The sequence below is a fragment of the Chiloscyllium plagiosum genome, unplaced genomic scaffold (assembly GCF_037043375.1).
Source record: "Chiloscyllium plagiosum isolate Xiang-an unplaced genomic scaffold, Cpla_swu_hap1 HiC_scaffold_18, whole genome shotgun sequence".
In the NCBI taxonomy this organism is placed as follows: domain Eukaryota; kingdom Metazoa; phylum Chordata; class Chondrichthyes; order Orectolobiformes; family Hemiscylliidae; genus Chiloscyllium; species Chiloscyllium plagiosum.
This window is the reverse complement of record NW_028270156.1, coordinates 88,648,906-88,674,201: the sequence shown is the minus strand read 5'-3', so window position 1 is coordinate 88,674,201 and position 25,296 is coordinate 88,648,906. Positions and strand designations below refer to the sequence as shown.

The window sequence follows — 25,296 nt, the reverse complement described above, 5'->3', positions numbered from 1 at the left end:
CATCATTTATTTTTCTACCCAATTCACTCACTGAGAACGGATTACTTGGGATGAATATCTAATTCGTCTTTTGGATTTGCTTTTGTTCCTCCACTTCCTACAAATTGTTGCTGATTACTAACAGCACTTTACACTGGCTTTACACCTCCAGTCTCTGTCATTTTGCTCCTCAGATGGAGTCATTCCTTGCCCATGAGGAAAGGAGTGTTATCATGTTGCTGCTCCTCCTTCTCCTTTCGGTCCATTCCTCACGTGGATTCCTCGTTCCGTTCTCTGCTGCACCTAATGTTGGCTCTCAGTTACTATGATTGATTCATCAATTGAATTATTGTTCTAACTGGATATGTCATGGCGTACTTTAACTGGTCTCTGAAATGTTTCTGTGTCACCACATAAATAAGGGCATTTGTGCAGCAACTTAAGTTCCTCAGCATGTATCCAATCTGAGCAAAGAGAAGAAAAGAAACAGAATCCAAGGAATAACCAGCATTAAAGAAATGTAAAATATGCAACAACCAGAGAAGTATGAAGCTGGCAGATATGGCAAAGAGTAAAATCACAGAATTCTTCCTGCTCTCTACCTCTGGATCATTCTGTGTTTTTCTCTGACCTCTCAGTTCCTTCCGCACCTTAATGGCCTCGAAGATATGTCTGACAGTCAGAATGTTGATAAAGACAATAAAAGTGAATGGGAACAGTGGTGTTAAAAAGGTCTCAAAATATTTAAAACTTGTCCACCGAGGGTCATAAAGATAACTGTACGTGACATAACAGTACCATGGAACATTGTTGATCATCTTTCCAGGTCTATATACAAAGGAGTTGGGAATATTCTTTAAACAAAAGAAGATGCAGATTGTTGCTAGAACCCTGGTTGCAGTTTTCCCTGTGCAATACTTAGTTTTCATCTCATGTAAACAAATGGCAACAAATCGATCAAAGGAAAAAGCAATGGTGAACCACGCAGATCAGTCAATGCTCAAGCGGTTGAGGGCATAGATAACACCACAAACAGGAGTGATTTGCAGGAAACACAGTGGATAATAATACTGTCGAAATCGGTGAAGGATGATATAAAAAACAATGAACAGTAGATCTGACATTGTCATGGCCACCAGGTAGCGAGTGCTGCATGTAGAAAGGCCACATTTGCCCCGAGCTAAGATTACAATCACCACTAGACTAACTGTAAGAGAGAAAAAAAAGGGACTTGAGGTTATTAATCAAACATTCTCTCTGCCTGAGCCCAGACTGTAAGTAATGACACAAAGATAATTGTTGTTCCATGCTTTATGAAGTTTAAAGAATCTGAACCATATCATCGCATTCTCTCTAAATGAATCATTTGCACATTTAAAGGAAATAGGGAAGAACATGAGCAGCAGATTACTCACAGAAACACAGTCATATACTCAAAGTGTTTTTGGTTCAGCAGCAGTCAATATCATCTGCTTTCCGGGTTACTCTGACTGGCTGGCATTTCCCATAAGCCCATAGCACCCATACAAAGACACCAGGGATCAGTAAAACAGAAAAGCAGGCACCTAGTATGGACATCGATCACAACATTCTTCTATTCGGTTTGGGAGTCTCCACAGTTCAGTTTACATTCAGAATTCGACATCCACACTGTATGAACCACAGGCTGGGCATTTAATCACAATATGGATGAACAAATGATAGGGCATTGAGTCCCTTTCTCATGAAGATATTCAGCAGTGAATCCAATCACCATGTCCCAGATTGGATATCCACTTTAATCAGAAAAACTTCAGCATTTGACCTGACTTCCCTCATCTGTCCAAGATCGTACAGCACAGCCCTCATGCAAATAAAATCTGAATCCCCACAACACTGGTCATGGTAATGCTCTGGTTTAAAAAGCAGACACTTTATCTGGGATGAAGCAAAGCTTCCTGCCTGATGTCGAGGCCTATGCTCCCAAGCTTCTCTCCTCAGCCCTCTCCTAGTGAATGGAGATTCCCCCTCTCAGATTTGGAGTGAATCCTGGGGCTAGAATACCCCACAGTTTACCCAGCATTCTCCATGGAGTTCACTAGACTTGTACCACAGCTGTGCATTGCAGAGTAATAAATACTTATCAAAATTGATAGTCAAAGACAAAATAACATTCTCAAATGAATGCACCTTCACGAAGACCATTATTGTTTGGGGAACATCAAAGTGTAACAGCAACAAAGGGCAATGAAGGAAATATCCTGTTGGACAAAGTTGTTTGATCCTCTGTGGGAGATCCGCTGCCACAATACTCCAGATCTTAGAGTTTGTCCTATTAGACACTGTACCACGGTACTGTGCATCATTTTACAAATGGCACACTGACATGTCTGTTCACCAATCAAAGAATTCAACAATACACTTCATAATTGGCCTCCTGTGCTCAACATCCCTCCCAGTGATCTGTCCTCACAAATACGATGCCGTCACACATCCACTGACTGATGAAAACACACAAGACTATCAAACTCATCCTTGCTGACCATCACTTATCATTCCTGATGACTTGAGTTGATACAGCATGGTGCTGGAAAAGGTACAGCAGGTCAGGCAGCATCCCAGGAGCAAGAAAGTCCATATTTTGGGCATGACTTCCCCCACCCCACCCCCCAAAATGTCCACGATGGAATAGCACCTCCCGCAAATAAAATCTGAATCCATGCAACATTGGTCACTTTAACTGTCCTGAAGAAGGGTCCTGCCCGAAACTTTGACTCTCTTGTGGGCCGAAGGGCCTGTTCTGTGCTGTATTGTTCTATGTTCTATGTTCTTGCTCCTCGGATGTTGCCTGCTGTGCCTTTTCCATCACCACGGTCTATCTGCAGCCCCCATTGTCTCCTCATTCCTAATGACCTGCTGAACCCACCCATTACCCTGCTGTATCTGGGCTCCCATTTGGAGCGAGCTGCCTGAGCAAGATCCACCAACACAATCCCTTTCCATCAAGGATTGGGAAATACTAGGTGTCACTGAAAGGTGGGTTGTTACAAAACTCATCTGACCGATAGCAGGCTGTGAACTACCACAGAGAGAGGGTGGTCTTCCGAAACACTTTCGAGACCTGCCAGGGCTGATGCTCAGCCAAACTCCATCAATGTGGCCTCAGTGTAAACCTATTCTGCACAGTAGAGGGAAACACACAATGCTGTCCATTACTGTGGAGCCTCCGAACTGACAATCTATTCACTTTAAACTCACTAAGTGAGGACACTATTGTCTGCCATCAGGATTTGCTTTGCTAAATGGAAATATAATAATTTATCAGTTGTCGGTAGAAATCAGGATAATTCAATGCAGAAGTTTATGTAAGTTAAGTTGTTGCAAGACCTACCAGGAACACCAACGACAACAAGCATGGTCTCGTACACTCTATCGATCCTTTCCCTGAGAAGATGCATTTCGTTGTGTGTGATACAACCTTTCCCTTCCTGCTGCCTGCTATGTGTCGAAATCAGAGAATTCTCTCGGAGATGAAGCTGACACAGTTCCAGAGACTTTATTTTATATTGTGTGGTATCTCCACTGGGAAACTGTGATTACACCTTCAATTTTTTTAACATAATTTTGAACAAACAAATTATGACAACAGGTTTATTTTAATGATGTGATAGCATTGAGATTTATGTCTGTATTCGAATTCCCCAAAGACTGGATTAATCTGATCCTGTTAATTCTCAGGGAATCTACTTTGGCTTCAAGCAGCAGTTCTTGCAAATTTCACTCACTATCAGTCCCATCAATATCTAGCTACCTTTTGAAATTCGTTTCAGTGATAACCTTCATTCTACTCAGACATTCAATACCTCGTGTTGTAGAGCTTTTGGAGAGCTGTTCCACTGCACACTGTTATCCCACTAATTTCCTTGTTAATTCAGTTATACGACTGATTTGGGCAATTCTCTCTGTGAATGAGCACTCTAATACAGAACCTGAAGCTGGTACCGACTACACCAACAGCTGGAACCTCCACTTGGTCACATTTACTCAAAACAAATTATTACATCCAGATCAAATTCATAGAATGATGGCATCATACAGGACTGACATGGCCCTTCGCTCCATCGAGTCTGTATCTCTCAAATCACACTCAAAGCTATACATGGCTAGAAAATGGGAAGCCTTCACAAATGAGATAACGAGAGTCCAGAGAGAATGTGTTCCTGTTCGGGTTAAAGGCAAGGCTGGTAGGTGTAGGGAATGCTGGATGACTGGAGAAATTGAGATGTTGGTTAAGAAAGAAAAGGGAGACATATGTCAGGTTTGGACAGCAGAGACCATGTAGGCATATATTTAAGAGGGAAATCAGGAGGGCCAAAAGGGGACATGAGATAGCATTGGCAAATAAGGTCATAGAGTCATAGAGATGTACAGCATGGAAACAGACCCTTCGGTCCAACCTGTCCCTGCCGACCAGATATCCCATCCCAATCTAGTCCCACCTGCCAGCACCCGACCCATATTCCTCCAAACCCTTCCTATTCATATACCCATTCAAACACCTCTTAAATAATGCAATTGTACCAGCCTCCACCACATCCTCTGGCAGCTCAGACCATACATGTACCACCCTCTGTGTGAAAAAGTTGCCCCTTAGATTTCTTTTATATCTTTCCCCTCTCACCCTAAACCTATGCCCTCCAGTTCACGATTCCCCAACCACAGCGAAAAAACTTTGTCTATTTATCTTATCCATGCCCCTCATAATTTTGGAAACCTCTATAAGGTCACCTTTTAGCCTCCGACGCTCCAGGGAAAACAGCCCCAGCCTGTTCATCCTATCCCAATAGCTCAAATCCTCCAACTCTGGCAACATCCTTGTAAATCTTTTTGGAACCCTTTCAAGTTTCACAACATCTTTCTGGTAGGAAGGAGACCAGAATTGCACGTAATATTCCAACAGTGGCCTAACCAATGTCCTGTACAGCCGCAATATGGCCTCCCAACTCCTGTACTCAATACTCTGACCAATAAAGGAAAGCCTATCAAACACCATCTCAAATTGGGTGATGTCACATTAGTTCAGATAGGCTTCAAGTTCACGTAGTTCACAGCCCTCACTCCGTCTGTCTGTATTCACATTTTCTCGAGACCAAATAGAAGGAAACCAATATTACACTCAATGAGAAATAATAAAACTTAAACATTTATTTCAAAATTGGGACAAAAATGACAAGTTGGATTCTAAATCAGCCAGGAGGCCAGCCATCGAACTGGCTCATATTCAGATACTCCCCAACTCTTATCGTGGACCCGGGTCAAATCCTATCAATGACAGATGGCAGAACTTCAATTTAATAAACATGTGGAATTATGACTCTAATGGTGACCACGAAACCCTTGTCAATTGTTGTTAAAACCCATCTGGTTCTCTAATGCCCTTTACGGATTAGGGCTGTCCTTGTCTTGTCTGGGCTACACGTGACTCCAGACCCACAGCAATTGGTGCGATTGGTGGAGGTCAGCCATCTAAGCTCCAGGCCCTCACAGCAGGAGGTCCTCAAGATTGTGTCCTAGCCCTAACTATCTTTAGTGACTGTATAACTGACCTTCCCTCAGGCAAAATGTCATGGGTCCGAGGGTTCGCTAATACTCACACAATGTTCAGCAGCATTCTTCCCTCCTCAGATACTGAAGCACTCCATGTGGCTCTGCAGCAAGATCCTGGCAACTTCAGCTCCTCGGAAATGGCGTTAGGGAACTGGGCACAGAGCTGGATGAACTTCGGATCAATTGGGAGGCTGAGGGAGTAATTGAGAGGAGTTACAGGGAGGTAGTCACACCTCAGGTTAGGGGAATGGTAGATGGATTACAGTCAGCAGACAGTGCAGGGACTCCCTGTGGCCATTCCCCTCAATAGCAAGTATACTGTTTTGGATACTGCTGCGGGGGATGACTTACCAGGAGTAACACATGGGGTAGAGGACTCTGGCACAGCATATGTCTCTCGTGCTCAGAAGGGAAGGGGGAGGAGGAGCAGAACGTTAGTCATTGGGGACTTCATAATTAGGGGGAATGATAGAAGGTTCTGGGGGAACGAGAGAGACTGACGGTTGATGTATTGCCTCCCAAGTGCCAGGGTTCATGATGTTTCTGATCGTGTTTTCGGTATCTTTAAGTGGGAGGAGGAGCGGCCCCAAGTCGTGCTCCACATAGGCACCAACAACATATGTAGGAAACGGGATGGGGATTTAAGGCAGATATTCAGGGAGCTAGGGTGGAAGCTTAGTGCTAGAGCAAACAGAATTGATGTCTCTGGTTTGTTACCCATGTCACATGCTCGTGAGGTGAGGAATAAGGTGACATTGTATTTGAACATGTGGCTACAGGGATGTTACAGGAGGGAGGGTTTCAGATACCCGGATAATTGGGGCTCATTCCGGGGTAAGTGGGACATCTACAAACAGCATGGTCTACACCTGAACCAGACGGGTTCCAATATCCTTGGGGTGCAATTTATTTATGTGCTTCATGAATGTTTAAGCTAATTCAGCAAAAGATGGGAACCTGAATTGTAGCTCCAGTGTGCAGGAGGTGGAGAGTAGTGAGCTCATAAATAAAGTTTCAAGATCACAGGAGTGTAACAGAAAACAGGAAGGTGGCTTGAAGTGGATCTACTTCAATGCCAGGAACATCTGGAATAAGGTGGGTGAAATTTCAGCATGGGTTGGTACCTGGGACTTTGACGTTGTGGCCATTTTGGAGACATGGATCGTTTGTTTCAGGTTCCGTGTTTTAGATGTTTCAGTAGGAACAGAGATGATGATAAAAGAGGGGGAGGTGAGGCATTGTTAGACAAGGATAGTATTACGGTGGCTGAAAGGACGTTTGATGATGCTCATCTACTGAGGTAGAATGGGCTGAGGTTAGAAACAGGAAAAGAGAGGTCAACCTATCTGGAGATTTGTATAGGCTTCTGAAAAGTCCTAGGGAAGTAGAGTAAAGCATTGTAAAGATGATTGTGAATAGGAGAGAAAGTAACAGGGTAGTTGCTATGGGGACCTTTAACTTTCCAAATATTGACTGAAAATGTTTACTTTAGATGGGTCAGTTTTTGTCCAACGTGTGCAGGACTGTTTCCTGACACAGTATGCAGATAGGCAGACAAGGGGCGGGGCCACATTGGATTTGGTACCGGCTAATGAGCCAGGCTTCATGTTAGATTTGGAGGTAGGTGAGCACTTTGGTGACAGTGACCACAGTTCGATTACATTTACTTCAGTGATGGAAATGGACAGTCATATTCCGCAGGGCAAGAGATATAGTTGGGGTGAAAGCAATTATCGAGGGGAAAGTGAGGACTGCAGATGCTGGAGATCAGAGCTGAAAATGTGTTGCTGGAAAAGCGCAGCAGGTCAGGCAGCATCCAAGGAGCAGGAGAATCGATGTTTCGGGCATGAGCCCTTCTTCAGCGCTTCTGTTTCTGATGTGATTAGGATTTAAGATGCATAGGATGAGAAGGAAACTGCAGGGCACAATTGAAATGTGGAGCTTGTTCAAGGAAGAGCTACTGTATGTCCTTGATAAGTATGTACCTGTCAGGCAACGGGGAAGTGTTTGAGAGAAGGAACCGTGATTTACTAAAGAAGTTGAATCTCTTGTCAAGGGAAGAGGGAGGCTTAAGATGAGACGATAAGGTTCAATTAGGGCGCTTGAGACTTACAAGTCAGCCAGTAAGGATCTAAAGAGAGAGCCAGGAGGGAACATGAGAAGTTTTGGCAGGTAGGAACAGGAAAACACTAAAGCATTCGAGACTCATGTCAGGTATAAAAGAATGACTCGAATAAGATTAGAACCAGTCAAGTACAGTAATGGGAAGCTGTGCGTGCAGTTCGAGGAGATAGGAGAGGTACAGAATGAATATTTTTCATCAGTATTCACACTGGAAAAAGGCAATGTTGTTGAGGAGAATACTGAGGTACAGACTATTAGACAAGACGGGATTGAAGTTCATAAGGAGAAACTGTTAGCAATTCTGGAAAGTGTGAAAATAGATGTGTCCCCTGTGCCAGATGGGATTTATCCTAGGACTCTCTGGGAAGCCAGGGAGGAGATTGCACTGCCTTTGGCTTTGATGTTTATTTTGTCATTGTCTATAAGAATAGTGCCAGAAGACTGGAGGATAGTAGATGTTGTTCCCTTGTTCAAGAAGGGGAGTAGAGACAACCCTGTAATTATAGGCCAGTGAGCCTTACTTCAATTGTGTGTAAAGTGTTCGCAAAGGCTAGAAGAGTTAGGATTTATGATCATCGAGAAAGGACTAAGTTGATTAGGGATAGTCAAAATGCTTTTGTGAAGGGTAGATCGTGTCTCGCTAACCTAATTGAGGCATGGGGTTGAGGGTGATTTAGTGGTTTGGATCAGAAATTCGCTCACTGTAAGAAGCTGTAAGATGTCAGAGGTAGTTTCCTTATTCAGAGAGTAGCAAAGGCATGGAACGCCCGGCCTGCAACAGTCGTAGACTTTCCAACTTTAAAATCATTTAAATGGTCATTGGATAAACATGGATGAGAATGGAGTAGTGTAGGTTAGGTAGGCCTCTGACTGGTTTCACAGGTTGGCACAATATTGAGGGTCGAATGGCCTGTACTGCGCTGTAATGTTCAATGTTCTATGTTCCAGGCCTGGGCTGACAAATGGCAATTAACATCCGTGCCACACAAATGCGAAACAATTACTACCTCCAATAATAGATCACATAAATAACGCCTTTTGACATTCAAGGCTTTGCTGTTGCTGAATCCCCCACAATCAACAAGCTGGGAGTTCCCATTGAGCTGATAATGAAATGGGTTTACAATGTAAGTACTGTGGCTCCAAGAGCAGCTCAGGGGGCAGGAACACTGCAGTGAGGGATGTACCTCATGGCTCCAAAAGCCTCTCCACCATCTCCAAGGCACAGGTCAGGAATGTGATGGAATACTCCCCACTTGCCTGGACGGAAATATCTCCAAGATCTCCCAAGAATTTGGATCCCAGCGTGACCAAGCAGCCATATAAAAGCACAATGTTGCAGACACTGAAAATCCAAAATGAAGTCAGAAAGTGCTGGAGAAATTCGGCAAACGTGGCAGCACCTGTGGAGACAAACAAAAAGTAAGGTTGTTTCTTATCTTTCTCGATTGAATATAAGTTTGTTATTAATTTTATAGCAACTTGAACTAAGCTTTCTACTTTAGTACTGAGTGGGTGTTCAGATAAGTCGGGTATGGATGCTAGGGCAGTTGCTTGCTCCTCCTGCAGAATGTGGCAGGTGGGAGACAGGGCACACGACTCTGCTGGCGACATCTGCGGGAAGTGCACCCAATTCCAGCTCCTTGAAAACTGCGTTAGGGAATTGGAGCTGGAGCTGAATGAACTACGGATCATTCGGGCGGCTGAGGGGGTAATTGAGAGGAGATACCAGGAGTTGGTCACTCCTAAGGCTCAGGACAAGGATAGATAGGATACAGTTAGGGGGAGGAAAGGGCCCAGACAGACAGTGCAGAGATCCCCTGTGGAAAATCCCCTCAACAATAAGTATACTGTTTTGGATACTGCTGGGGGGAATGACCTACCAGAGGAAAGCCATAGCAGTCAGTTCTCTGGCACTGAGCCTGACACTGTGCCAAAGAAGGGAAGGGGGCAGAATAGAAAAGTACTCGTGGTAGGGGACTCGATAGTTAGGGGAATCGACAGGAGATTTTGTGGTCAGGATCGGGATACCCGGAAGGTATGTTGCCTGCCTGGTGCCAGGGTCCGGGACGTCAATGATCAGGTGTATAAGGTTCTAAAAGGGGAGGGCGAACAGTCAGAAATCGTGTTACATATTGGCACTAATGATATAGCCAGGAAAAGGATCGAGGATATAAAAAGTGATTTCAGGAAGTTAGGATGGAAGCTGCAAAGCAGGACGAACAGAGTAGTGTTCTCTAGTTTACTCCCGGTGCCACGAGATAGCGAGGCAAGGAACAGGGAGCGGACGTAGCTTAACACGTGGCTGCGCAGCTGGTGTAGGAGGGAGGGCTTCAGATATGTAGATAATTGGGATGCCTTCTGGGGAAGGTGGTACCTGTACAAAAAGGACGGGTTGCATCTGAACTGGAAGAGGACCAATGTCCTGGGAGGAAGGTTTGCTCGAGTCGTTCGAGAGGGTGTAAACTAGTATTGGCAGGGGGTGGGAACCTAAGCTGTATACCAGAGGTGAGAGTTGATGCAGATGAGGCAATAGCAAGAGGTAGACCAGATAGTGGGAAGGACTTTCCTGGGAAGGAACTAAGGGATCAGTTAAAGTGTGCTTGCTTTAACGCAAGGAGTATCAGGAATAAAAGTGATGAACTTAGAGCATGGATCAGTACCTGTGCTATGATGTTGTGGCCATAACAGAGACATGGGTTTCTCAGGGGCAGGAATGGTTGCTGGATGTTCCATGGTTTATAGCATTTAAAAAGAATAGGGAGGGGGGAGAAGAGGAGGGGGTGTAGCACTACTAATCAGAAAGGGTATCACAGCTACAGAAGCTTCCATTGTCGACGAAGATCTGCCTACCGAGTCAGTATGGGTGGAAATTAGGAACAGCAAGGGAGCAGTCACCTCATTAGGGGTTTACTACAGGCTCCCCAATAGCAGCAGGGAAATGGAAAAAAGCATAGGTTGGCAGATTTTGGAAAAGTGTGGGCGTAGTAGGATTGTTATAATGGGTGACTTTAACTTTCCCAATATTGATTGGAACCTCCTTCGAGCAGAAGATTTGAATGGAGCTGTTTTTGTAAGGTGTGTTCAGGAGGGTTTCCTAACTCAGTACGTTGACAGGCCGACCAGGGAGAGGCCATTCTAGACTTGGTGCTCGGAAACGAGCCGGGGCAGGTATCAGATCTTGTGGTGGGAGAGCATGTTGGTGATAGTGACCACAACTACCTCACATTCTACATAGCTATGGAGAAGGAGAGGATTAGGCAAAATGGGAAGATATTTAATTGGGAAAGAGGAAACTATGATGTGATTAGACATGAGTTAGGAAGCATGGATTGGAAGCAATTTTTCCATGGTAAAGGCACTATACACATGTGGAGACTGTTTAAGGAACAGTTGTTGCAAGTGATGAATAAATATGTCCCTCTGAGACAGGCAAGAAGTGGTAAGATAAAGGAACCTTGGATGACGAGATCGGTGGAGCTTCTCATCAAAAGGAAAAAGGTAGCTTACATAAGGTAAGGAAGTTAGGGTCAAGCTCAGCTCTAGAGGATTACAGGCAGGCGAGGAAGGAGCTCAAAAATGATCTGAGGAGAGCCAGGAGGGGGCATGAGAAAGGCTTGGCAGAACGGATTAGGGAGAACACAAAAGCATTTTACACTTATGTGAGGAATAAGAGAATGGTCAAAGAAAGAGTAGGGCCGATCAGGGATAGCATAGGGAATTTTTGTGTGGAGTCTGAGGAGGTAGGGGAAGCCCTAAATGAGTTTTTTGCTTCTGTCTTTACGAAAGAAATGAACTTTGTAGTGAATGAAACCTTTGAAGAGCAGGTGTGCATGCTGGAATGGATAGAGATAGAGGAAGCTGATGAGCTGAAAATTTTGTTAAACATTAAGATTGACAAGTCGCCAGGCCCGGACCAGATTTGTCCTCGGCTGCTTTGGGAAACGAGAAATGCAATTGCTTCGCCACTTGCGAAGATCTTTGCATCCTCGCTCTCCACTGGAGTCGTACCTGAGGACTGGAGAGAGGCAAATGCAATTCCTCTCTTCAAGAAAGGAAATAGGGAAATCCCTGGCAATTACAGACCAGTAAGTCTCACGTCTGTCGTCTGTAAGGTGTTAGAAAGATTCCGAGGGATAGGATTTATGACGATCTTGAAGAGCATAGTTTGATTAAATACAGTCAATACGGCTTTGTGAGGGGCAGGTCAGCCTCACAAGCCTTATCGAGTTATTTGAGGATGTGATGAGAAAAGTTGATGAGGGTCGAGCTGTGGATGTAGTGTATATGGACTTCAGCAAGGCATTTTTATCATGGTTCCCCATGGTAGGCTCATTCAGAAGGTCAGGGAGAATGAGATACAGGGGAACATAGTTGTCTGGATACAGAATTGGCTGGCCAACAGAAGACAGCGAGTGGCAGTAGAAGGAAAATATTCTGCCTGGAAGTCTGTGGTGAGTGGTGTTCCACAGGGCTCTGTCCTTGGGCCTCTACTGTTTGTAATTTTTATTAATGACTTGGATGAGGGGATTGAAGGATGGGTCAGCAAGTTTGCAGACGACACAAAGGTTGGAGGTGTCGTTGACAGTATAGAGGGCTGTTGTAGGCTGCAGCGGGACATTGACAGGATGCAGAGATGGGCTGAGAGGTAGCAGATGGAGTTCAACCTGGATAAATGCGAGATGATGTATTTTGGAAGGTCGAATTTGAAAGCTTAGCTCAGGATTAAGGATAGAATTATTGGCAGTGTGGAGGAACAGAGGGATCTTGGGGTGCAGGTACATAGATCCCTTAAAATGGCCACACAAGCGTACAGGGTTGTTTAGAAAGCATATGGCATCTTGGCTTTCATTAACAGGGGGATTGAGTTTAAGAGTCGTGAGATCTTGTTGCAGCTCTAAACTTTGGTTAGACCGCACTTGGAATACTGCGTACAGTTCTGGTCACAATATTATAAGAAAGATGTGGATGCTTTGGAACGGGATCAGAGGAGGTTTACCAGGATGCTGCCTGGACTGGAGGACTTATCTTATGAAGAGAGGTTGACTGAGCTCAGACTTTTATCATTGGAGAAAAGGAGGAGGAGAGGGGACCTAATTGAGGTATACAAGGTAATGAGAGGCATAGATAGAGTCGATAGTCAGCGACTATTTCCCAGGGCAGAAATGACTAACACGAGGTGTCATAGTTTTAAACTCTTTGGAGGAAAGTATAGAGGGGATGTCAGAGGCGGGTTCTTTACACAGAGAGTTGTGAGAGCATGGAATGCGTTGCCAGCAGCAGTTGTGGAAGCAAGGTCATTGGGGACATTTAAGAGACTACTGGACATTCATATGGTCACAGAAATTTGAGGGTGCATGCATGAGGATCAGTGGTCGGTACAACATCGTGGGCTGAAGGGCCTGTTCTGTGCTGTACTGTTCTATGTTCTGTGTTCTATGTTCTGTGTTAACCTTTTGAATCCAATATAACTCTTCTTCAGAACAGTGCTGACGAGGAGTTATGTCAGACTAGAAACATTCATTCTCTTTCTCTCTTCACAGTTACACCAGGCCTGCTCAGTTTCTCCAACATTTTCTCTTTTATGATGAAGTAACCAGTTTGATTGGCACCACATCTACAAACATTCAGTCCATCCACCACAAATGCTCCGTGGACAGCACCTTCAACATCCATGAACACCACCTTCCTAAAGGCAAAGGCAGTAGATGCATGAGAACACCATGACCGGCATGTTCCTTTCCAAGCCACTCACCATCCTGACTGGGATATATATTCCTTTAGTAAATTCCCATTCGATCATAGGGCTGATCTCTCAGAAACATGACTGATTGTGTGTTTCACCTGGATCACCATGCCTCAGGGGAGCGGGGGGTTAAGAAGGTGGGATTTTTATTGTGATCTCAACCAGTGTGGTTTGGAGGTGCCAGTGTTGGTCTGGGGTGGCCAAGGTTAAAAATCATACAACACCAGGTTAGAGTCCAAAAGATTTATTTGGAAACACCAGCCTTTGGAGCACTGATGAAGACATAGCACCTCAAAAGTTAGTGCTTCCAAATAAACCTGCTGCTGCATGATTTTTAACTTCAACCAGCGTGGGAATTGAACTTGTGCTGTTAACGTCGAACATTGAACAAGAAAGCACAGGACTGGCCCTTCAGTCCTCGATGTTGTGCTGACCTTTTATCCTCCTCGAAGATCAAAGGAACATCCATGCCCTTCATTGTTCCACCTTCCATGTGCCTATCTAAGGGTCACTTAAATATCCCTCATGTATCTGACTCTAATATCACTGCTGGCAGTGCATTCCACACACCCACCGCTCTCTGTGTGAAGAATCTACCTCTGACATCCCCCCAGACCTTCCTCCAATCATCTTAAAACTTGTGATAGCCAATTGTGAAGCATGATCTGCCCCTCACAAAGCCATGATTACTATCTCTAATCAAGCTATGGTTTTCCAAGTAATCAAAAATCCTGTCTGTCAGAATCCTCTCCAATTATTTGTTTACCACAGATGTAAGACTGGCTGGTTTGTAGTTTTCAGAGTTAACCCTATTCCCTTTCTTGAACAAAGGAATAACATTTGCCACACTTCAATCATTTGGCACTATTCCAGTGGACAGTGAGGATGCAAATGTCATCGTCAAAGGCGCGGCAATCTCTTCCCTCGCTTCCTGTATATCCTAGGTGTATCCTGTCTGGCCCATGGGACTTATGTATCATAAAACATAGAACATAGAACATTACAGCGCAGTACAGGCCCTTCGGCCCTCGATGTTACGCCGACCTGTCATACCAATCTGAAGCCCATCTAACCTACACTAATCCATGTACGTCCATATGATTGTCCAATGTCGACTTAAATGTACTTAAAGTTGGCAAATCTACTACTGTTGCAGTCAAAGCATTCCATACCCTTACTACTCTCTGAGTAAAGAAACTATCTCTGACATCTGTCCTATATATATCTCCCCTCAATTTAAAGCTATGCCCCCTCGTGCTCGCCGTCAGCATACTTGGAAAAAGGCTCTCCCTGTCCACCCTATCTAATCCTCTGATTATCTTATATATCTCTATTAAGTCACCTCTCAACCGTCTTCTTTCTAATGAAAACAACCTCAAGTCTCTCAATCTTTCCTCGTAAGACCTTCCCTCCATACCAGGCAACATCTTAGTAAATCTCCTCTACACCCTTTCCAAAGCTTCCACATCCTTCTTATAATGCGGTGACCAGAACTGTACACAATACTCCAAGCGCAGCTGCACCAGACTTTTGTACAGCTGCAGCATAACCTCATGGTTCCGGAACTCGATCCCTCTATTAACAAAAGCTAAAAGAGTGTATGCCTTCTTAACAACCCTGTCAACCTGGGTGGCAACTTTCAAGTATCTGTGTACATGGGCACCGAGATTTCTTTGCTCATCTACACTACCAAGAATCTTACCATTAGCCCAGTACTTTGCATTTCAGTTACTCCGACCAAAGTGAATCACCTCACGCTTGTCCGCATTAAACTCCATTTGCCACCTCTCAGCCCAGCTCTGCAGCTTATCTATGTCTCTCTGTAACTTACAACATCCTTCATCACTACCCACAAATCCACCGACTTTAGTGTCGTCTGCACATTTACATACCCACCCTTCTACACCCTCATCCAGGTCATTTATAAAAATGATGAACAGCAATGGACCCAACACCAACCCTTGCGGTACACCACTAGTAACTGGACTCCAGGATGAACATTTCCCATCAACCACCACCCTCTGTCTTCTTTCAGCAAGCCAATTACTGATCCAAATTATTATATCTCCCACAATCCCATTCCTCCGCATTTTGTCCAATAGCTTACTGTGGGGAACCTTATCGAACCCCTTGCTGAAATCCATATACACCATATTAACCAGTTTAATCTCATCTACTTGTTTGGTCACCTTCTCAAAGAACTCAATGAGTTTTGTGAGGCACGACCTCCCCTTCACAAAACCGTGCTGACTATCCCTAATTAATTTTTTTTTTCTCGATGATTATAAATCCTACCTCTTTTAACCCTTTCCAACACTTTACGAACAACTGAAGTAAGGTTCACTGGTCTATAATTACCAGGGTTGTCTCTACTCCCCTTCTTGAACAGGGGAACCACATTTGCTATCCTCCAGTCTTCTGGCACTATTCCTATAGACAATGACAATTTAAAGATCAATGCCAAAGGCTCGGAAATCTCCTCCCTGGCTTCCCAGAGGATCCTAGGATAAATCCCATCCGGCCCAGGGGACTTATCTATTTTCACACTCTGCAGGATTTCTAATATGTCTTCCTTGTGAACCTCAATCCCACCGAGTCTAGTAGCCTGTATCTCAGTATTCTCCTCGACAACATTGTCGTTTTCTAGAGTGAATACTGTCGAACAATATTCATTTAGTGCTTCCCCTGTCTCCTCTGACTCCACACACAACTTCCCACTACTATCCTTGATTGGCCCTAATCTTACTCTCGTCATTTTTCTATTCCTTAAATACCTATAGAAAGCCTTAGGGTTTACCCTGATCCTATCCGCCAACAACTTCTCATGCCTCCTCCTGGCTCTTCTGAGCTCTCTCTTTAGGTCTTTCCTGGCTACCTTGTAACCCTCAAGCGCCCTAACTGAGCCTTCACCTCTCATCCTAACATAAGTCTTCTTCTTCCTCTTGACCAGAGATTCCACTTCCTTCGTAAACCACAGCTCCTGCGCTCTACAGCTTCCTCCCTGCCTGACAGGTAGATACTTATCTAAGACACATAAGAGCTTTTCCTTGAATAAGCTCCACATTTCTAATGTGCCCATCCCCTGCAGTTCCTTCCCCATCCTATGCTTCCTAAATCTTGCTTCATCGCATCGTAATTGCCTTTCCCCCATCTGTAACTCTTGCCCAGTGGTATACACCTATCCCTTTCTATTACTAAAGTACACATAACAGAATTGTGATCGCTATCACCAAAGCGCTCACCTACTTTCAAGTCTAACACCTGGCCAGGCTCATTCCCCAATCCCAAATCTAATGTGGCTTCGCCCCTTGTTGGCCTGTCTACATACTGTGTCAGGAAGCCCTCCTGCACACACTGGACAAAAACTGACCCATCTATAGTATTCGTACTATCGTGTTCCTGGTCAATATTTGGAAAGTTGAAGACCCCACGACAACTACCCTGTCTCTCTCACTCCTATCGAGAATCATCTTTGCTATCCTTACCTTTTTCAAACTTTTCAGCACATCCTCCTAATAGACATTTTGAGCATAAACTGTTTGAGCAGATCAGCCTGTTTCACGCTGTCCTCACAAATGTCAAGGTCCCTCGCCGTAGTGAATACTGAAGCAAAGTATTCATTAAGGACTTCCCCAACCTCCTCCTCCACCTTCAGGCACAAGTTTCCTCTACTGTCCTTGCTCAGCCTCACCCTCACTCTGGCCATCCTGTTATTCCTTACATAAATATAGAATGCTTTAGGGTTTTCCTTAATTCTACCCACTCAAGGCTTTTTAATGCCCCCTCCTAGCTCTCCTAAGTCCATTCTTCAGTTCCTTCCTGGCTACCTTGTAACGCTCTGGAGTCCTGTCTGATTCTTGCCTCCTCAACCTAAAGTAAGCTTCCTTCTTCCTCTTGACTAGATGTTCCACATCCTTTGTCACGCAAGGTTCCTTCACCCTATCATCCCTTCTTTGCCTCAGTGGGACAAACCTGTCCAGCACTATCAGCAAGTGCTCCCTAAACAACCTTTACATTTCTGTCGTGCATTTCCCTGAGAACATCTGTTCCCAATTTAGATGCTTCAAACAAGATTATGAGTGCTAGTAAATTCGGACAGGAAGAGGCATAACCATTAGAATTCAACTCAGAATCCCTACAGTGTGGAAACAGGCCCTTCATCCTATCACGTCCACATTGACCTTCCAAAGAGGAACCCACCCACACCCATTTCACTTCCCTATATTTATCCCTGACTACTGGACCTAACCTACACATCCCTGAACTCTGTGGGCAATTTAGCATGGCCAATTCACCTAACCAGCACATCTTTGGAAGAAAACATATTTATTTCAATACAAGTGGGCTAATGGGTAAGGTAGGTGAACTCAGGGCATGGGTAGGAACATGGAATTGGGATATCATAGAAATTACAGAGACATGGCTCAGGGATGGACAGGACTGGCAGCTTAATGTTCCAGGGTAATAGATGCTAGAGGAAGGATTGAAAGGGGGCAAGAGAGGGGAGGGAGTGGTGTATTTTTTTTTTGATTAGGGATAATATTACGGCTGTACTTAAGGTGATTATCCCTTTCTTATTTCTCAGTTCCACCCAAATTTTTTTTATTCATTTATGGGACATTGGGTGGCGCTGGCTGGCCAGCACTGACAGCCCATCCCTATTTGTCCCTTGAGAAGGTGGTGGTGAGCTGCCTTCTTGAATCACTGCAGTCCAGTTGCTGTGGGTTGACCCACAATGCTGGTAGGGAGGGAATAATTTCCCTGGATGTAGTTACAGGAATAATCACCTTAATATGATTCTATTGTCGACTCCCACAAGTCAGTGGGAAATTGAGAAGCAAATTCGTTTGAAGATCTCAGTTATCTGGAAGAATAACAGCGTGGTGATGGTAAGGGATTTGAACCTTCCAAAGCACAGACTGGGACTGCCATGGTGTTAATGTCTTGGTTAGAGAGGAATTTGCTAAGTGCCTACAAGCAAATGTTCTGATTCAGTATGTGGATGTTCTTACTAAAGAAGGAGCAAAACTTGACCTACTCTTGGGAAATAAAGCAGGGCAGGTGACTGAGATATCAGTGGTGGAGCGCTTCAGGGCCAGTGACCATAATCCTATTAGATTTAAAACAATGATGGAAAAAGACAGAGCGGATCTAAAAGTTAGAGATTTGAATTTAGAGGAAGGCCAATTTTGATGATATTCGGCAAGAACTTTCAAAAGTTGATTGGAGGTGGGTATTTTCAGGTAAAGGACGGCTGGAAAGTTGGAAGCCATCAAAAATAGGATAATGAGAATCCAGAGACAGTATGTTCCAGTTGGGGTGAAGGGCAAGGCTGGTAGGCATAAGGAAAGACAGATGACCAGAGAAAATGACGTTTTGTTCAAAAATAAGAAGGAAGCATATGTCAGGTATAGACAGCAGGATTCTGGAGAATCTCAAGAAGAGTATAAATGCAGTAGAAGTATACATAAGAGTGAAATCAGGAAGGAAAAAAATGGGACATGAGATACCTTTGGCAAATAAGGTTAAGGAGAATCCAAAGGGATTTATAAATGCATTAAAGACAAAAGGGTAATTATGGAGAGAATAGGGCCCCTGAAAGATCAACAAGCCCACCTGTGGAACCGCAGCAGATGTGGGAGACACTAAACGAGCATTTTGCATCAGTGTTTACTGTAATATGGATATGGAAGCATGAGAACTTGGGGAAATAAATATCTGTAATATGGACATCTTCAAAAGTGTCCATATTACAGAGGAGGAGGTGATGGACATCTTTAAACATATAAAGGTTGATATATCCACAGGACCTGTCCAGGTGTACCTGAGAGCTATGTGAGAAGCTCAGGAAATGATTACTGGGCCCCTTGCTGAGATATTTATATCATCAATAGTCACTGATCAGGTGCCAGAAGGCTGGGGTTTGGCGAACGTGGTGTCATTGTTCAAGAAATGTGGGAAGGAGAAGCCAGGGAAATATAGATCGGTGAGCCTGGCATTGGTGCTGGGCAATATGTTGAGCTGAGATCCTGAGGGATCCAGAGGGATCCTGAGGATTTACATAAATGTGGAAAGGCAGATTAGAATTTGCCAACATGGTGGGAAATCCTGTCTCATTAACTGAATTGAGTTTTTTAAGGAAGTAATGAAGAGGATTGATGAAGGCAGAGTGGTGAATGTGATTTATATGGACTTCTGTAAGGCAGAAAACAAAGTTCTTCGAGGAGAAGGTGAGGACTGCAGATGCTGGAGATCAGAGCTGAAAATGTGTTGCTGGAAAAACTCAGCAGGTCAGGCAGCATCCAAGGAACAGGAGAATCGACTTTTCGGGCATAAGCCCTTCTTCAGGAATAAGGAAAGTGTGTCCAGCAGGCTAAGGTAAAAGGGACTTGGGGGAGGGGCGTTGGAATTGCAATAGGTGGAGGGAGGTCAAGGTGAGGGTGATAGGCTGGAGTGGGATGGGGGCGGAGAGGTCCAAGGACCTGCATGTCCTTGGTGGAGTGGGAGGGGGAGTTAAAGTATTGGGCTACGGGGTGGTTGGGTTGGTTGGTCCGGGTGTCCCAGAGGTGTTCTCTGAAACGTCGATTCTCCTGTTCCTTGGATGCTGTCTGACCTGCTGCGCTTTTCCAGCAACACATTTTCAGCATAAAACAAAGTTCTGCATGGTCAATTGTTTAGAAACATGAGGTCACGCGGAATACAAGGAGAAGACTAGCCATTTGGATGCAGAAGGTAGGAGACAGAATGTGATGATGGAAAATTGCTTTCCAGACTTGAGACCTGTGACCAGCGGTGTGACACGTTGATTGATGCTGGGTCCACCGTGTTTCATCATTTATGTATCTCCCTCATTGACACTTCGGGCTTGCTCTGACCATGGGCTTGGGCCCACAGCCACATCCACGCCCAAGATGGCCATCTGACAGCACTCAGGACCCACAGCTGCTGCCACACTTCCCACAATGCAGTACCACTGCTGCCTATTGACAGAACTCCAGTAGGGAAGGGAAACAATACGAGGAGAGAGAGGGAAAGGAAAGATGGCCAGCCTGGAGTAGATGGGCCTACTGTACCTGTTCCACAATCTTGGATAACTTTCTCAATCTCTCCCTCACACTGCCAGGTCCCACTCTCTCCCTCAAACTGACGGCTCCCATTCTCTCTCCCTCACACTGCCAGCTCCCACTCTCTCTCCCTCACACTGCCTGCTCCAACTCTCTCTCTCCCTCACACTGCCGGCTCCCACTCTCTCTCCCTCACCGTGCCAGGTCCCAGTCTCTCTCCCTCACACTGCCGGTTCCCACTCTATCTACTTTGCAATGCCGGGGTTGCTTGCTTTTATTGTCAGTGCATTGAATATAGGAGTTGGGAGGTCATGTTATGGCTGTCAAGGAAATTGGTTAGCCCACTGTTGAAATATTGCATTCAATTTTATTTTCCCTGCCACAGGAAGAATGTTATAAAACTTGAAAGGGTTCAGAAAAGGTTTACAAGGGTGTTGTAGGATTGAAAGTTTTGAGTTAGAGGGAGAAGCTGAATAGGCTGCGGCTATTTCCCTCAAAGGTTGAGGGGTGACCTTGTAGACATTTATAAAATCATGAGGGGAATGCATAGGGGAAATAGCCAATATCTATTTCCAAGACTAGAAGTTGTAGGTTCAAGGTGAGAGGGGAAAGATTTTAAAGGGACTTAAGGGGCAGTCCTCTTCTTGTAGAGACTGATGTGTACGTGGAATGAGCTGCCAGAGGAAAAGGCTGGTCTAATTAAAACATGTAAAAGGCATCTGGATGCCTATTATTAATAGGAAGGGCTTAGAGAGATGTGGGGCAAATGCTGGCGAATGGGATTAGATTAATTTCGGGTATCTGGGCGGGATGGAAGGTTTGAACCAACGGTCTATTTCCGTGCTCTACATCTCTATGACGCTATGACTCTATTAAAGATAGGAAGTGCATGGGGCAGACTGTCCAAGCGTTGGCACAGGGTTGATCTAAACACTTTTCAACATTCAGACAAATGATCTGCCAACAACCATGTCTCACAGTTTCTCTATGCTGATGACTGAGAGTTAAATTGTCATAGCACGGACACAGACCGCTCCGTTAAACCCATTCACCCTGAACAGATCCAGTCCCATTTGCCAGCACATGACCCCAATCCCTCTGAACCCTTCCTATTCATATAACCATCCGATGCCTTTCAAATGCTGTCATTGTACCAGCTTCCACCACTTCCTCTGGCAGCTCATTCCATGCACGCACCGACTTCTGTTCGAGAAAAGTTGCCCCTTGGGTCCGTCTTAAATTTTCCCATCTCAACCTAACACTGTGCGCACCAGTATGAACTCCTCTTCCCCTTAGAAAAGACCTTGGCTATTCACCCTATCCATGCTCTTCATGATTTAGCAAACCTCTCTGAGGTCATAGATTCAGAGAGTTACAAAGATGTACAGCACAGAAACAGACCCTTTGCTCCAACTTGTCCATGCTGACCAGATATCCCAATCCAATCTCGTCCTACCTGCCTACACCCAGCCCATATCCTTCCAAACCCTTCCTATTCATACACCCATCCAGATGCCTCTTAAATGTTACAATTGTACCAGCCTCTATCACTTCCCCTGGCAGCTCACTCCGTGCATTTACCACCCTCTGCATGAAAAAGTTGCCTCTTCGATCACTTTTATATCTTTCCCCTCTCACCCTAAATCTATGCCCTCTAGTTCTGGACTTCGCCACCCCAGGGAAAAGATTCTGTCTATTTATCCGATCCATGCCTCTCATAATTTTGTAAACCTCTATAAGGTCACCCCTCAGCCTCCGATGCTCCAGGAAAAACAGCCCCAGCCTGTTCAACCTCTCCCTATAGCTCAAATCCTCCAACCCTGACAACATCCTTGTAAATCTTTTCTGAACCCTTTCAAGTTTCACAACATCTTTCCGATAGGAAGGAAACCAGAACTGCACGCAGTATTCCAACAGTGGCCTAACCAATGTCCTGTACAGCCGCAACATGACCTCCCAACTCCTGTACTCAATACTCTGACCAATAAAGGAAAGCATACTAAATGCTTTCTTCACTATCCTATCTACCTGCGACTCCACTTTCAAAGAGCTATGAACTTGCACTCCAAGGTCTCTTTGTTCAGAAACAGGTCACTTCGCAGCCTCCATTAGGACAAGCCCTCAAGGGCAAGTGACATTCTTGTACATTTCTTCTGCAACATTTCAAGTTTAACAACATCTTTCCTATAGCAGGGAGACCAGAATTGAATATAGTATTCCAAAAATGGCCTAACTAATGTCATGTACCCCTACACTCAATGCACTGACCAATATAGGCTCTTTAATTCTGCACCCTGGACTAGATCCTTAGTGAAGGTGTTACAAAGGTGATGGAATACTGTAGCACATGGGATCTCACATTGAATCTCTCGTCAACCATATGCAGTGTATGTCAGCTCCACAACTTCAGTGTCCAAAAACAATTGTGCAACGACATTGATGTCCGGTATAATCCCAACCAACATCCTTTTGTGTGACTCGAGACAGAGTGTCAATGATTTCCAGAGAGTCCTGAGCTTCAACAGCAAAGTCTAAGTATTGGAGGTCATAAATCTTTTGACCATATCCAAAAAAAAAAGACAGATGCTTTAAATCAGAAACAAAAGCAAACATTGCTGAAAAAATCTCAGCAGCATCTGTGAAGAGAAATCAGAGTTAACCTTTCGTATCCAGTGACTGTTCTTCAATACTAACCATGTCCACTTTGATTGTCCAATAAACGCAGGTTCACCCATGCGTTTGGTTGATTTTCAGACTGAAATCTGTTGAAAACACAGAACACAAATGTGCCTGGTTATCACACCCAGATCAAATTATTGTAAAGTTCAAGCACTTTGAAAATATCTTATTTGGATATTAACTTCTTTACCAAATTGTTTTCATGACAACATTTTAACTGTGTTTCCAAATATTTTTCAGTCCAGATACAAATACATTTTAAATTGCTTCCGCCTATCTCATGTGGGAGTAATCTGGTATATGAACTTCAGTGTCTGTGTGATGCTATGTATGTAGGCCATGCCTCTGAAAGACTGACAGATTGTTCCAAACAGCATTTCTCTTCAGTTCTTCACAGCAAACAGATTACTGCCTGGACCCAACCAGCTTACACTCACAAAACCTAAAACGCAGTGTCTACCATTAGTTGTGATTGGACAACATTTTAAATAAATTCTAATCCATTCCTGGGCATCGCTGGTTGGGCCGGCAATTATTGCCCAACCCTAGTGGTTGTTGAGAATGTGTTGTGGGTTTGGAAAGTGCTCTAAGGAGCTTCTGTGTACATTTATAAAACTATTGAAGATCGTTGGGCCGAGGACATTCTCCTGAGGAACTCCAACAGAAATGTTCTGTCGTTGTGATGACTAACCGTCAACAATCACAACCTTCTTCCTTTGTGCCAGGTACAACTCCAACCAGCAGAGAGTTTTCCTCGATTTCCATTGGCTCCAGATTTGCTCAGGCTCCTTGATGTCACACTCAGTCAAACGCAGCTTTAACATTAAACCCAGTCATACTCACATCACTCTCTGGTATCATCTCTTTTTCTCCAAGGCAATGGGCACACACCACTCCCTCAGTGGAGAGGGGCAACTGGTGCTGAGTGTAACCTTGGGGTCACCATAGCTCAGATCAGGGTAAGAAGAAGAGTCCTTCATGGTAGCATCATCTAATGTGGGAACAGGGCCAATGTAGTTGCATGCCTCGATATTGCAAACCAGCTATCCAGCTCACTGAGGGAAGAGTGACTGAATGGGCATTCTCGAGAGAAGGATATCTTTGGAAAACAATGCAATTTAGAGATGGGAGTGTTTGATTGGAAAACAATATTGCTTGTGGAATGAAAGTTATCATTTCATTAATTAATGTGATAGAATTGTCCAGTCTTTAAAACTTAATTTTAGAAATACATGTATATTTATTTGAGCACTTAATATGCATTGTCATAATCTGTTTGTTCACATTTGAATGAAACACTCATTTGAAGAGTGGTGGCACCTCACAATCCCCAGGTGATCCTCCATGGTATAGGTTAAAGGGCTGGGCAATGTGGGACATCAGTGTTTGATGGAGAGAGATTGACTGCAGCATGAAAACACAGATTATCTCAATGCTTAAAACATTTGCAATTATGAATAAATTATTCAAAATGATTCTTGCCATATTAGTATTCCTGATAAGTGATTAAAATTATTGAAGCTTTGTAAATCTGGGTGAGAGTTGCTCCCTGCACTTTGTGATGGAAGATGTTACGTTCTGGTCCAGTGGTCGCCATTACACCGACACTCGAACATTGGTGTCTCTTATTATGTCAGGTGTTATGAATGTTCTCTGTGGTTTAATTCTGATTTGTGAGGGCTCTTGCAGTGCAGTGGCAGTGTCCCTACCTCTGAACCACAAGGTCTGTGTTCAAATGCAAACCTGCATTGAAGGTGTGTTTCTAGGAAGGAGAGAAGGAGGGGCTAGAGAGGAGGGGAGTGGTGTTTTAGATAAGGGAAAACGTCACGGCAGTACTTAGAGAGGATATTCCTGATGGATCATCCAGTGAAGTTGTATGGTTGGAACTGAGAAAAATGAAGGGTGTAATCACATTGTTGGGATTACACTCTCGCCCTGCCCTGCGCGCCCCCCACCCCCAATAATCAGCAGGAAATTGGGGAGAAAATACGTGGGGAGCTCGACAAAGGCTATAAGAATGATAGGGTTGCAAGAAAAGGGGATTTTAACCTTCAAAATATGGACTGGGAATGGATTGGAGAACTTACTCGGTATATTCAGGAAGATTTTCTCAATTAA

At 44.3% G+C, this 25,296-nt stretch overlaps 1 long non-coding RNA gene across 1 annotated transcript; it reads right to left on the bottom strand.

Annotated features, from left to right (window-relative positions):
* Positions 1–295: 295 nt before the first annotated feature.
* On the bottom strand, positions 296–23,252 carry LOC148147039 (uncharacterized). The gene is made up of 3 exons (XR_015760041.1): positions 23,194–23,252; positions 5,613–5,756; positions 296–443 (listed from the first exon to the last, which is right to left on the bottom strand). It is a non-coding gene; the product is annotated as an uncharacterized LOC148147039 (long non-coding RNA).
* Positions 23,253–25,296: the final 2,044 nt, after the last annotated feature.